This window comes from Benincasa hispida, chromosome 11 (genome assembly GCF_009727055.1).
Source record: "Benincasa hispida cultivar B227 chromosome 11, ASM972705v1, whole genome shotgun sequence".
NCBI classification, from domain to species: domain Eukaryota; kingdom Viridiplantae; phylum Streptophyta; class Magnoliopsida; order Cucurbitales; family Cucurbitaceae; genus Benincasa; species Benincasa hispida.
This window is the reverse complement of record NC_052359.1, coordinates 15050180-15066037: the sequence shown is the minus strand read 5'-3', so window position 1 is coordinate 15066037 and position 15858 is coordinate 15050180. Positions and strand designations below refer to the sequence as shown.

Genomic DNA, 15858 nt, shown 5'->3' with positions numbered 1-15858 from the left:
TTTGATCCTCCAACAACCATCTATGAGCTAACTGGGTTGGGAACAAGCAACGGCCACATCACTCATAGCCCAGCTGGGGAGATGCATGAACCCCAGCCACTCCAATCAAACGCACCAACACCTCCTATCTCACAGACGAACATGGATGAACTCAAACAATTCATCCAAGCACAAATCAGACCCCTAGCTGTATCCATGGAAAAATTACACGTGCTATTGGCGACTCTGCAATGCCAAAATTTTGTTTTAAAAGACTACCTACATCAACAAACATAAAAGAGTCAAGACCAGTTCAACTTCACGATGCAGTACATCAACCAAGTCTTGATGGGAATGTTTTCCCTTCCTCCCTTGCCACAACACTTGATAAATCCCCTTAGATTCATTGATGAAGACCCTGCATCTGAATGTAAGGATGACGCGCTAGGTTCGTAGATAATTTACATCATTTTGATCCTTGCGTTTGTCTTTAATATTTCTCTTGTCTTTCCTTTATTACTTTTGTGTCTTGTGTCAAAGCCTTGATACCTTAAGGATAACACTAATATCTGATAACTTACATGTTTAAGATAGGCATTAGAAATCAAATTAAAAAAACTCACCAAATGAAACAAATTTTTTATTTCTCATGCGTGCAAGCCTCACCCCAAACCTCCTTTTGAAATTTCTAAGGCATTTTTATAGTTCTTTTTTCAGTAATGAGGACCTTGGTAACCTCCAAAATTTAGGGGTGGGGGAAGTTCGAGTGATGTGTTTTCTAGTTTATAAAAATCTTCATAATTTTATTTAATTAAAAAAAACAAAAACAAAAAAATATATAGTTCGGACATAATAACAAGCTCCACTATCAACGCAAAAGGGAAAAACCCAAGCATAATATGAGTTAAGATTCGAAATAGCAACTTACTCATAGTTGGATGCCCACATGACACCCTTGGGGGTAAACCAAAATGAAAGTAAATAACCAAGACCTACGTATCCCAAACTCTGCTATCTAAGCTCAAGGAAGAAAAACTTAATGCTTAAATGCTTCGATAAGAGTTTAGTCGTGAAGGGCAACTTGCTCGTAGATGGATTCTGCATGACACTTGTAGGGGCAAAAGATGAAAGTGCTCTATAAAGCAAAAGAATTTTTAAGAAAGTGCTTGTCGTATAAGAAATCAATTATATATTTCTTAAGGAAGAGAACAAACCTATATTTTAAACGCCAATCTCAGGCACTTGTAGGTTACAAGATATGATGAGAGATGGAGCTATGCGTTAAGTGTTGGGGTTGATGTCCTAAATATCGTAGGGTCCTGTAGTTTGTCAACACTTGTATGAACAAACACCTTGTGATTTATATTATGAGATATTTTATTCACTTCAGTCTATGAAATATAAGATATTTTAATTGCATTAACCACAAACCAATAAATTAAGATCCATAGTTATAGTTGTAACTTAAGCATGTATGTAGAGACATACAAGTGGATCGTGCTTTAAGTGATAAACCTAAATGGTCTGTAGTATATGGATAAATGAGGGATATCTCATCCTTATGACATTATGAGTGTGGCCCGCTTTGTAGGTGTTACAAATGTTGTAAAGTGCTACAAATGATCTAATCTTGATCATTCGTGTATTAGATATGCGAACGAGGATACTCTATACAAAGGAGTTTGTATAAGACCGGACCATGAAATGTTTAATCTCGTTATATAATGTCATTCATAATTGAGACTTTCATTTCACTAGGATGACTATACGTGACATGACCTTAATCTTGAGTGAGTTGTGAACTCCTGCCTATGAGGGCGGTCCTTTGATTTGCAAGGGTGAGAGTGGCCAGATCGCAGACTCAAACCTACCACTTTGGGGATTCATCTAATTGGGGAGCTGGGAACTCAGCTACACAAGACAAAATTCACTCCTTCCCCGAAGTAGGAGTAAGTAGATAAATTGCTCCCTTAAGGGCTGATTCCGGAGCTTGAACAATGTGGCGTCATACCTTCTCTTGGTCCAAGAAGGGTTTAGTCATAGTGGGACTATGACCTATTGTTTTTAGAGGAATCGGTGGTACTTAAGGAGTTAAATGTAACTCAGAGGCAAAACAGTAAATTGGCCTAGTTGTACTTACGAGCGATTTGTGAAGGGTCATCACACTGTTGATTGGTTATATCCAATGGATATAGAAATATATCTGTAGTGCGAAGAGTGTAGCTGTCGATCTTTAGTGGAGTGTCCGACAATTATTGGATGGTGGATATCATGATTAAAAAGTTTAGTCAGTTATTCACGTACCGTTGGAGCTTCAAGCTACAAGTTCATAAGGTCCCCTTGGTAGCTTAATGGATTCAAGTTGAGAATCAATTTTTGGGTTAGTTTGAAATGTTCAAATTAACAAGAGAGAATTTAATTATATATGATATAATTAGACTAATTCAATTATACGTGATATAATTGATTTAATGTATTTGATACATTATTTGATTGGAGGAATTAATATAAATATGATTTATATTAAATGCCATAAAAGAGAAAAAGAACTATGGTTTATATGTTGCATATGATGCAATATTAAAACTATAGGTTATAAATGATAAGTTAGTTATTGTATTTATTTATAAATTATTAATATGAGATAATTAATATTCTTTTTCTCCAATAACTGACCTTAGTGGGTGGTTTTAAATGGTTTATGACAATTGAGGGATAAAGATGAAAAATGGTTTTTCTCATTATTGAATTTCATACTAAACGAAATAAGGCCTTAGATTGCTTGTCAAGAGAGTAAACGATCGCATCAAATTCACTATACAATAGTGCCTTCTGCTACACAATCGAGTATCAAGTCTATGTGATTGAGTTTTGTGGTGGTGTCGAGTTCTGTTCGAGGATCGAAGATCAAGTTTTACTTGCTGGTGATCGAGGATTTTCTAATGCTCGTTGCGCTCGTGCTGTTCGAATCTTTCAAGTTCGATCGAGGGAAATACATAAAGAAAGGTTTCTTCAAAGGTATTGTTTACTCGATCCCTTGTATTTAATTTAGAAGCATGTTATAATTTTATCTTTAATGCATAATCTGTCTGTTTAATTGTAAATGTATGTGTTCTTTCACAATGGAATTTGGAACGATCCGCTTCCGCTCACTGGTTCTCTAAATTTAGATTTCCTACATTAAGATCATGAGAGTATGTTGAGGAATTATTTTAGGAATGCTCGAGGACGAGCATTGTATAAAATTTAGGGGTGTGATAACTTGTATAAATACAACTTATTGTTCTCTCAAAGTTGGAATAATTAGGGTTTTAGTGATGTAAATGCATTCATTGTAAAGGAACACGCATGAAATTCTACATATGTGATAAACTTGTACAAAAGTATCCTTTTAAGTAAAAGTTGCTTTAATAATGCATCTTAATGTGGGAATCAAAAAGAAATACCAAATGTTGCAGACGAAGCTAACGCAAGAGGTATGCGTTCGAGACTACTCGATGCATGAGGGATTCATTTGGCTTGTGCATTTTATGTCAAATCACAAGTTGTAAGCATGGGCATCTAACCGACGACATCTGATTGAATCAGAGTGGCAGACGGCTATCTCAGGGTATGAAATTTAATGTAATCACATCATCAAGTTGCTGAGAGATTGTCTATATAAGGAGAAGTCACCTACAAGAAAAAGACTTAGATAGTTAGAATTTAGAACATAGACAACAAGTAGTTAGAACTTTTTCACCTCTACCATTAGCAAGCAAGGTTTAGGAGGGAGACCACTATTTTTCCACAGTTGATAAAGAGGTGTTGTCGAAGAGAAGCTTGAGAGAGATATTTCTTCAACTCCTCCACCAAGTTGGTCATAGCAAGCATTAAAAACAAGCTAAAGAGGACAAGAGATTGAACTCTGTGGCTTGACTTCTTCCTTCTCACTTTGCATTTCCATCCACTATTCCATTCAATTGAACTAAGATTGTTTGTCTCAACATTTATTATCCTTAATTCAATCTTATTTTCCACCAATCTTCATTTCTCCATTTATTTACTTTCAAAGTTGTTTGTGTTTGTGAACTTTCTGGCTTGATGAGTGCATGAAATTTGCTGCTTGAATACTCTGATCAGTAGATTGAAGTGAAATAGTGGTTAAGTCACTCAAAAGAGTAGGTTAACTGCTAAAAGCATCAAGTCAAAGCGTGAAGTAATTTTAGAGATAGAATTGCTCACATCTGTTGCCTGTTCTTTGTAACTAATGCATGAACCCTAGAGACAGGATTATGTGTTGCATTCGCATCGAGAGGTGTTGAACATAACATGAACTAAAGAATAGATTTCCAACACATAGCAAATACACTTAGATTGTAAACAAACATCTGTACCATCTTCATTCCATTATAATTGTGCTCATATAGACTTGTTGTTCCTACTAGGAAATCAACACATACCATTTACACTTAAAGTCATTCATCCACGAATCCCTTTTTTCCATTTTAAAACTCCTATTTCCCTCTTGAAAGCGTGTCATTAGCTTAGTGTAAATAACCAACGTCTCTCAGTTAATTAGAAACCTCTACATTAGATCTGAAAACAAACCTTATATTAGTATACTCTAGAATCCCTGTGTTCAACCCTAGGCTTACCAGAAAACTTAGGTTAGATTTATACTTGGGTCTAGCTTAAGAGAATTTGTATGCAATAACGAGGTTTGCACGCATCACATTATTTTCATACCAAAAGATAGATCAATGCGTCATTCATCTTCATGCATCATAATCATCCATCACCATTTACATTTATCATCATAAGCACCATTAAGAATAAAAAATACAGCGAATAGTGACGAAGGTAACCTACTTTCGGTGGACATGGAGCCAACAAGTTCAGTTGAATAGCATAATGAGTCTAAGGTTACGGAAGCGTTCACCAACTTTTATAGGTATAATATTGCAAGCAAATAGAACAGGGGAGAGCTTATCGTTTGTTTATATTAGAGTCGCGAGCTTGTTGTAGTCGGTCAACAAGAGATAAACTTACTACGTACTTGTTATATCCCCGCGTTTTTGCATGGCTCAATTCATTCTTCGAGCCCTACTTCTCAAGGAAAACTGAAAAGGTGAAAAATCTAGTGGTGAGGGAGAAAGGAGAAATTTTTTGTGAATGAGGGAAACAAAAAATTAAAATGCCCTAATTTTTAGCTTTTTTAAAAAAATTAGGGCATTTTAATTTTTTCCGCATATTTAAAAAAAAATAGTTACTTTTAGTGGCACAATAAATTGTCATTAAAGATTATTAGCTTTTTGTGACACGTGTTTAATATGTTGCATAAACTTTTAGTGACGTCTATTTAAACTTTGTCACTGATAATTATTTCCTGCGACAAGTTTTTTTATGTGTTTCGATAAATAGGTATTTAGCGACATATTTTAGCCGCGTCACTAAAAGGGAGTTTTCTTGTAGTGTACATTTGAAGTGCAATGTGCCTAGTGTAAAGAACTTCACTAATGAAGGGTAAAATAATTACAATGAAGTACTTATCTGTTAGACATCCTCTACACTGATTCTCAAACAACTAACTCCTAATGAAGAGTTTAAGCTTCCCTTAAACTTGAGAAACTCTCTCTTGTTGCACTAGCACTTTTTTTTGTTATTTGATTGGAACACACTTCAAATAAGCTCACTTCGGTCCGCCCTAAGTGTGAGATCCCTTCACTATAATCAAACTTAGACTTCTCTAAGTATGTACCAAAACATCATGTTCTTAATTGAGGTAGAAGCAAGAAAGAACTCCTCATCCGAATACCAATGGCAAGCGACAACAACCTCTTAAATAGGTTCACACACTAATATTGAAGATAATCCCTCACACTTACAAAACGCTCATTAAACAAAAGAGTTAACCCTAAAAGACAACAAGGTTACAAATATATACGAGCAGCAAAATGAAACAACTCTGTAAAGGTAGAGAATATTTGCTGAGACAAAGTCGAAAGTCGCTTTTGGAAGTCTGTTACAATATAATTATAAAAATTAGTCAACTCATTGGTTGTAACAAAATTTAAATTAATAACGTGAAAATTTGTGATTGATCGAAATTTTTTGGTTGAGGTAATTAATTTAACTATTAATTAGATTAATAGTTTAAATTATGTTAGACCTATTATTTAGAATTCGAAATTTCAAAGATTATTAGATATTAAAAAAAAAGTGAGGATGTATATTACACATACAATTGAAAGTTTAAAAGGTTATATAAAAGGATAATATAAATTAATAAATAAATTATGGAAGTAGTGCTTATGAGTTATGAAGAAAGTAGTTGTATAAAATGTTTGAGAGAAAGAAGATAACCAAGCAAAAGTCGGTTTCTCCGGGAGAGCCGAAAATGGCGGTAAAACCAGAGGCAGAAAATAAGCCTGACTCTGTCTCCTTCTTCTTCTTCCTCCTCCTCCTCTGTTTTATAACAATCTTCCCTTTTCTCATTTCCGGTTTTCCCCAAAGCCCCACCCACTTCCCCCCCCTCCTCCGCCGCGTCCTCGCGCGGCGCCGCTTCCTTCACTCCTTTCTTCAACTCCCCAAACTCACAATCCAAGAAACAAACCCATTTCACTCTCTTCAATTCTCACAAAAATATATATATATATATATATATATCAATACCCATTTCTAATTTCTCTCTGTTTTTTCATCCTTAATAATTACGGCATGCAATTTCCAATGCGAGATTGGATCTCTGTTTCCCTCTGTATTTCCCTTCTTGTTTTTTCCAATTTTTCTCTCTATTTTCGCACAAGACTAATATATCGGCGGCGGTGGCGGCGGCGGTGACGGCGACGACGACGCGAAGCCAGCGGCGCCACACGCCGGAGCAGAATGACTGCAATGGATATTTTTGTCTTATACTTTCATTTCGCGTGAGAAGGAGCTGCCACGGCTGAAGAACGCGACGGCTCAGTCATGGGCGTTCAAGTCGGAGGCGTGATTCTGAATGCGGGATCGACGGAGCTGAAAGCGTGGAAGATGTTTATCGGATTTCATCACCGGGAGATCCTGGTGTCGGCGGCCGGCGCGGTGGTGATGGATGGGTCGGATTTTCCTGTGGACGTTCGGAACGGGACTACATTGGCTGGGTACCCGATGACGGATCTGAAAACATCGATTGAAACCGCCGGAGATATTAATCAGAATTCAGGCGACGGTGCAGCTGACCGGAACCCAGTTCGGAATCAAGCCGCGGGTGTTCCGATGCCAAGGACCATTCGTCTTGTTAACGATGGATTTAAGTGCCCTGCGCCTCGCCGCCGTGGTATCGTTATTCAACTTTCAAACTCACTTTTGTCTCCTTAAATCTAAAATTATACATTTATTCTCTTTCACATCCTTCAGAAAAAACAAATATTAAAAATTTAACATATTTGGACATATATATAGATCATTTTTAATTAAATGTATGGGTTGAAATGAGTAGGTCAAATTTTCAATCTACTAGTTCTCATATGTTAATGAGAGTTCTAGTTAGTTATGAGCTACTTTTGAGAAGCCATGTCGATTATTATTAGTCGGTTAGACTATTTTAGTCCAGATTATAAGAAGAGAGGATGGTTTATAAATAGTAAATAATAGTAGACAATGTGGAGTTTTCAAAATAGTTTTGTTGTATTTGAGTGTATGTTTAATAATCTATAAAGCACAGACACAAATTACGATTACACGATACGGATACGATCGGCTACGGCGATTCGTCATATTTCTAAAAAACTAAGATACGGATACGTCTAAGGATGTGTCATTTTTATATATTTATTTTTTAATATATAGTTGAAGATACATTTTCTTTAATTTTTCTTTATAAAAAATCTAGGATATAGATAAATTTAGCATACAAGTTAATAACAATAGCACAAAATAGAATACAAACATTGAAATACAATACAAAAAAAAAAAAAAGCAATCTAAGATGTTGAGTACAATAGTTAATAAAATGCAATAGAAAAGTTACTCATATTGCAAAGAAAAGGAAGATGAAGATAAGAGGGAGAAATTGAAGATAAACGAAGAACTTATTATTAAAGATATCCAAATGGTTTATATTTTGGTGGACTTTGTGAGGACTCAAATGTGAAAGATGAAGATTAGATAATTTTAGTCTAGGGTTTGGTCCGTTATTTTTTATTTTTTTTTTTTTTTTTTTTTTGCTTTTAGTTTTGGACTCGAGTAGTGAGTTTTTTAAATAGGTTGCCTAATTTTAGATTGGGAAAGATTAGATGAGTTATCTGTCTTTTTACGCATAGAAATAGATACGTCAAATCGCGTGTCAGATACGTATCCAAGAAGTATCTGAAAGAATCAGTATCCGATACGTGTCTGATACTGATTCTTTGCCTCACATGAATATCCGTGCTTCATAGGTTATAATAATTTGGGTTTCAAACATTGAGTGAGCTTCACTTCATACGAGACGAGTTAGAGGCCCAAACGCCTCCTTGGATTTCAAGTTCAGTATTTGTACTTTAAGTTTGTGTCAAATAGGTTTTTGCACTTTAAAATGTGTCTAATAAATTTCTAAACTTTCAATTTTGTGTCCGCTCTTCCACTCCTCTAAAAAGATAAAAGTAAAGTTGGATATAACTTGTAAGAAGGAATTCGATATTACATTCTATTTTCTTTTGTATCGTAACAATTTAGTTGTTGGTTTGGTTGATATGATATGTAGGTAAGAGAACAATGCATGTATGCTGCAAAAAGGATCCAAAGTTCAAGGTGAAAGCAGCAAAGAAAACCAGATTTTTCCCTCGCCAAAAAGGGGATCTCTCAATCACTTATGATGTAATGCAAGCTTATGGAAATAACTATCTTGCTCAAGTCACAATTGACAACAACAATCCTCTTGGCCGTCTTGATCACTGGAACTTAACTTGGGAATGGATGAGAGGAGAGTTCATTCAAAGCATGAGAGGAGCTTATACTCATACAAGAGATTTATCTCAATGCATTTATGGTCCTGCAGGCCAATACTATCAAGATTTCGACTTCTCTCAAGTCATGAGTTGCGATAAGAAGCCCATAATGGCAGACCTTCCAGCCGACCGAAAGGACGATGATAAGATCGGGAAGTTGCCGTATTGTTGTAGGAATGGAAGTTTATTGCCAACATTGATGGATGAGAGTAAAGCAAGGTCTATTTTTCAATTACAAGTCTTTAAGCTTCCACCTGATATGAACCGAACGGCTCTTACTCCGCCACAGAAATGGAAGATCTCGGGCATTCTCAACCCGAAATACGTTTGTGCAGCTCCAATTCGAGTTGAACCGACAGAGTTTCCAGACCCGAGTGGACTTCAGTCAAGGAGTACCTCAATTGCGAGTTGGCAAATTGTGTGTAACATTACAAGGCCAAAGGTGAAGCAATCAAAATGCTGTGTTTCATTTTCAGCTTATTATAATGACTCGGTTATTCCTTGCAATACTTGTGCTTGTGGGTGTGAGAACACTAATACTGATACTTGCAATCCAAATGCACGTCCAATGCTGCTCCCTCCAGAAGCACTTTTGGTTCCATTTGAAAACAGGACAGCAAAAGCAAGAGCTTGGGCTAAAATTAAGCACTTCCCAAATCCAAAGAAAATGCCTTGTCCTGATAATTGTGGAGTTAGTCTCAATTGGCATATTAACTCTGATTATACCAATGGATGGACTGCAAGATTAACACTCTTCAATTGGGAAGATTATCCATTTGAGGATTGGTTTACTGCTGTTCAATTGAACAAGGCCGGTCGCGGTTATGAAAACGTTTATTCCTTCAACGGAACCCGGCTTCCGCACATCAAAAATACAATCTTCCTCCAAGGTTTGCCTGGTTTAACATACTTGATGGGAGAGGTCAATGGGACCAATCCTAACACTGATCCAAGAGTTCCAGGGAAGCAACAATCTGTCATTTCTTTCACCAAGAAAGGCCTGCACGACATCGACATCCTAGGAGGCGACGGTTTCCCAATCAAAGTCTTTTTCAATGGCGAAGAATGTGCGCTTCCAAAGGAAATTCCCACGGCAAGTTCAGCCCATCGGTCTCGCCACGCTTTCATGCCACTCATCTTCATCTTAGCTCTTACTTTCGCGTTTATAACCGATCGCTTCCATTGATCCGACGAGTCATCCTTACACAATCTATTTCAGCCTGGTAGGCCTAAATGATCATGGAAGACAGTTTTGAATACTTGGATTTTACTTGAAACTTGACCAATTTTTTCCAGCCTGATATTTTCTGTTTTACATCTTGTGTTAGCAGGAAGGAGATTTATGCTTTAAAAAAAAAAAAAAAAAAAAAAAAAAAAAAAAAAAAAAAAAAAAAAAACTTGAGCTGATGATCATGATGATGATGAATCCAGCAATCTGTTACTATCAAAAAGGGGTCCTTATCAATTGGAAGGACATATTATGATAAAACTCTGTACTCTGTAGTAATTATTGGTTCTGTGTTATAATATGCAAATGAAAATGGGGATTTTCAGGGTTTTTTTTCCCTTTTTCTACTCAATATGATATTTTTTATCCCTTAGGATTAGGGTAAAATAAATATTCAGTGTTTGATGAAAGTTCAACAATGAATATTAATCATTAGTTGCAACTGGACACAGTTCTTTTTGTATTAATTTTTTCTTTATGATCTATATGTGAGACTTGACATGATTCAGATAGTAATATTTAGTGTTACAATCTTTTTCTAAGTTTCAATGAGTTATTATGTGGAAATTAAAGTTCAATTTTAGATTTCATTTTTTATTGATAATTTTGGGATTTTGTGTGAACATGTGGTTACTATGAACTACATATATAAAATTTATTTCTTTTTCTGTTTCAAATGGACTTAGTGATAATTATTAGGATGCCTACAATCTTGGACACAAAAAGAGAAGCAAATTAAAGTTTGAAATAATCTTAGTTTAATTCATCTTCATTTGTCAAACAAAGTTCTAGGAGTTTTCTTTTTTCTTTTGAAAGAGAAAATTGATGTTGTTTTAAATGGTTAAGGTTAAAGCACTTAATTATGGTTGATGAAAAACTCTAATTACAAAATTAGATTAGAAGGGGAAAATATATATTTTCTTACCATAGGGGAAAGAACATCTTTAAATGAACCCAAAAAGCGTCATGAAAAGTAAAAATGCGTCGGCAAAAGTTATCATGATAAAATATTTTAGTCCAAACATGGTACCGTCAAGAAAATCCTAAGTTATTGATTAGTTTTCACATACTAATTTTGACTTTGATTGTTAGAGAAGTTTAGTTTAATTGAGCAATTATCATGAATAGCATTAATCTTGGAGTTCGTGTTTATCCCCATGTTTTTTGTGGCGTTAGGTAGGAAAAAGGAATCCAGCAGAATTTCAAGGGTGTTTGTTTCACGGATTGGGATTGGATGAATTAGGCATTTAAGTCTAACTCTGGTTTGGAACATGGATTTGGCTTTCTAAATCTTTTTTCCAGAATAGTGTTTACTTTTCAAATCCATGGATTATCCCCTCATTTTTTTTTTCTAATTTAATATAGGTAGTACGTCGGCCAACCTTCGGACACCACCTTCAATGACCACTGCGGCCAACTCTGGTCACCTCCTTCTCATGATTGTCGCTGGTCAACTCCGGCTACCACCCGCCGGTGACCCCTGCGGCCAACTTCGGCACCACCTTCGACGACCATGACTAACCAACTCCGATCGCCGGCCACTGGCCAACTCCAATCATCACCTCCTACAACCGTCATTGGCCAACTCCGGCTGCCACCTCGGCGACCGCCACCGGCCAACTCTGGCCACCACCTTGGTGACCGTCGTCGGCCAACCTCCAATCACCACTGGCCAAATCCTGTCTCTTATACACATCTAGATGTGTATAAGAGACAGTTCTTCAACTCCCCAAACTCACAATCCAAGAAACAAACCCATTTCACTCTCTTCAATTCTCACAAAAATATATATATATATATATAATATATCAATACCCATTTCTAATTTCTCTCTGTTTTTCATCCTTAATAATTACGGCATGCAATTTCCAATGCGAGATTGGATCTCTGTTTCCCTCTGTATTTCCCTTCTTGTTTTTTCCAATTTTTCTCTCTATTTCGCACAAGACTATATAATCGGCGGCGGTGGCGGCGGCGGTGACGACGACGACGACGCGAAGCCAGCGGCGCCACCGCCGGAGCAGAATGACTGCAATGGGATATTTTTGTCTTATACTTTCATTTCGCGTGAGAAGGAGCTGCCACGGCTGAAGAACGCGACGGCTCAGTCATGGGCGTTCAAGTCGGAGGCGGTGATTCTGAATGCGGGATCGACGGAGCTGAAAGCGTGGAAGATGTTTATCGGATTTCATCACCGGGAGATCCTGGTGTCGGCGGCCGGCGCGGTGGTGATGGATGGGTCGGATTTTCCTGTGGACGTTCGGAACGGGACTACATTGGCTGGGTACCCGATGACGGATCTGAAAACATCGATTGAAACCGCCGGAGATATTAATCAGATTCAGGCGACGGTGCAGCTGACCGGAACCCAGTTCGGAATCAAGCCGCCGGGTGTTCCGATGCCAAGGACCATTCGTCTTGTTAACGATGGATTTAAGTGCCCTGCGCCTCGCCGCCGTGGTATCGTTATTCAACTTTCAAACTCACTTTTGTCTCCTTAAATCTAAAATTATACATTTATTCTCTTTCACATCCTTCAGAAAAAACAAAATATTAAAAATTTAACATATTTGGACATATATATAGATCATTTTAATTAAATGTATGGGGTTGAAATGAGTAGGTCAAATTTTCAATCTACTAGTTCTCATATGTTAATGAAGTTCTAGTTAGTTATGAGCTACTTTTGAGAAGCCATGTCGATTATTATAGTCGGTTAGACTATTTTAGTCCAGATTATAAGAAGAGAGGATGGTTATAAAATAGTAAATATAGTAGACAATGGAGTTTTCAAATAGTTTTGTTGTATTTGAGTGTATGTTATAATCTATAAAGCACAGACACAAATACGATTACACGATACGGATACGATCGGATACGGCGATTCGTCATATTTCTAAAAAACTAAGATACGGATACGTCTAAGGATGTGTCATTTTTTTATATATTTTTTAATATATATGTTGAAGATACATTTTCTTTTTCTTTAAAAAAATCTAGGATATAGATAAATTTAGCATACAAGTTAATAACAATAGCACAAAATAGAATACAAACATTGAAATACAATACAAAAAAAAAAAAAGCAATCTAAGATGTTGAGTACAATAGTTAATAAAATGCAATAGAAAAGTTACTCATATTGCAAAGAAAAGAAGATGAAGATAAGAGGGAGAAATATGAAGATAAACGAAGAACTTATTATTAAAGATATCCAAATGGTTTATATTTTGGTGGACTTTGTGAGGACTCAAATGTGAAATGAAAGAATAGAAATTTTATCTAGGTTTGCGCCGTTATTATTTTTTTTTTTTTTTTTTTTTTTGCTTTTAGTTTGGACTCGAGTAGTGAGTTTTTAATAGGTTGCCTAATTTTAGATTGGGAAAGATTAGATGAGTTATCTGTCTTTTTACGCATAGAAATAGATACGTCAAATCGCGTGTCAGATACGTTCCAAGAAGTATCTGAAAGAATCAGTATCCGATACGTGTCTGATACTGATTCTTTGCCTCACATGAATATCCTGCTTCATAGGTATAATAATTTGGGTTTCAAACATTGAGTGAGCTTACTTCATACGAGACCGATTAGAGGCCCAAACGCTCCTTGGATTTCAAGTTCAGTATTTGACTTTAAGTTGTGTCAATAGGTTTTTGCACTTTAAAATGTGTCAATAAATTTCTAAACTTTCAATTTTGGTGTCCGCTCTTCCACTCTCTAAAAAGATAAAGTAAAGTTGGATATAACTTGTAAAAGAATTCGATATTACATTCTATTTTCTTTTGTATCGTAACAATTTAGTTGGTTGGTTGGTTGATATGATATGTGAGTAGAGAACAATGCATGTATGCTGCAAAAAGGATCCAAAGTTCAAGGTGAAAGCAGCAAAGAAAACCAGATTTTCCCTCGCCAAAAAGGGGATCTCTCAATCACTATGAGTAATGCAAGCTTATGGAAATAACTACTTGCTCAAGTCACATTGACAACAACAACCCTTGGCCGTCTTGATCACTGGAACTTAACTTGGGAATGGATGAGAGGGAGTTCATTTCAAAGCATGAGAGGAGCTTATACTCATACAAGAGATTATCTCATAGCATTTATGGTCCTGCAGCCAATCTATCAAGATTTCGACTTCTCTCAATCATGAGTTGCGATAAGAAGCCCATAATGGGAGACCTTCCAGCCGACAGAAGGACGATGAATAAAGATCGGGAAGTTGCCGTATTGTTGTAGGAATGGAAGTTTATTGCCAACATTGATGGATGAGAGTAAAGCAAGGTCTATTTTCAATTAATACAAGTCTTTAAGCTTCCACCTGATATGAACCGAACGGCTCTTACTCCGCCACAGAATGGAAGATCTCGGGCATTCTCAACGATACGTTTGTGCAGCTCCAATTCGAGTTGAACCGCCAGAGTTTCCAGACCCGAGTGGACTTCAGTCAAGGAGTACCTCAATTGCGAGTTGGCAAATTGTGTGTAACATTACAAGCCAAAGGTGAAGCAATCAAAATGCTGTGTTTCATTTCAGCTTTAAAATGACTCGTTTATTCCTTGCAATACTTGTGCTTGTGGGTGTGAGAACACTAATACTGATACTTGCAATCCAAATGCACGTCAATGCTGCTCCCTCCAGAAGCACTTTTGGTTCATTTGAAAACAGGACAGCAAAAGCAAGGCTTGGCTAAAAAAGCACTTCCCAAATCCAAAAAAATGCCTTGTCTGATAATTGTGGAGTTAGTCTCAATTGCATATTAACTCTGATTATACAAATGGATGGACTGCAAGATTAACACTCTTCAATTGGGAAGATTATCCATTTGAGGATTGTTTACTGCTGTTCAATTGAACAAGGCCGGTCGCGGTTATGAAACGTTTATTCTTCAACAGGAACCCGGCTTCCGCACATCAAAAATAACATCTTCCTCCAAGGTTGCCTGGTTTAACATACTTGATGGAGAGGTCAATGGGACCAATCCTAACAACTGATCCAAGAGTTCAGGGAAGCAACAATCTGTCATTCTTTCACCAAGAAAGGCCTGCACGACACCGACATCTAGGAGCGACGGTTCCCAATAAAATCTTTTTCAATGGCGAAGAATGTGCGCTTCCAAGGAAATTCCCACGGCAAGTTCAGCCCATCGGTCTCGCCACGCTTTCATGCCATCATCTTCATCTTAGCTCTTACTTCGGCGTTTTAATAACCGTCGCTTCCATTGATCCGACGAGGTCATCCTTACACAATCTATTTCAGCCTGGTAGGCCTAAATGATCATGGAAGACAGTTTTGAATACTTGGATTTTACTTGAAAACTTGACCTATTTTTCCAGCCTGAATTTTTCTGTTACATCTTGTGTTAGCAGGAAGGAGATTTATGCTTTAAAAAAAAAACAAAAAACAAAAAAAACAAAAAAAAAAAAAAAAAAATTGAGCTGATGATCATGATGATGATGAATCCAGCATCTGTTACTATCAAAAGGGTCTATCAATTGGAAGACATATTAATGAAAATCCTGTACCTGTAGTAATTATTGGTTCTGTGTTATAATATGCAAATGAAAATGGGGATTTCAGGGTTTTTTTCCCTTTTCTACTCAATATGATATTTTATCCCTTAGGATTAGGGTAAAATAAATATTCAGTGTTTGATGAAAGTTCAACAATGAATATTAATCATTAGTTGCAACTGGACACAGT

General features: G+C 36.6%; 2 pseudogenes; both read left to right on the top strand.

Moving 5' to 3' along the window:
- Nucleotides 1–6678: 6678 nt before the first annotated feature.
- LOC120091875 lies at nucleotides 6679–10327 on the top strand (annotated as a pseudogene).
- A 1603-nt stretch (nucleotides 10328–11930) lies between these two features.
- Nucleotides 11931–15432, top strand: LOC120090577 (annotated as a pseudogene).
- The last annotated feature ends 426 nt before the right edge of the window (nucleotides 15433–15858 follow it).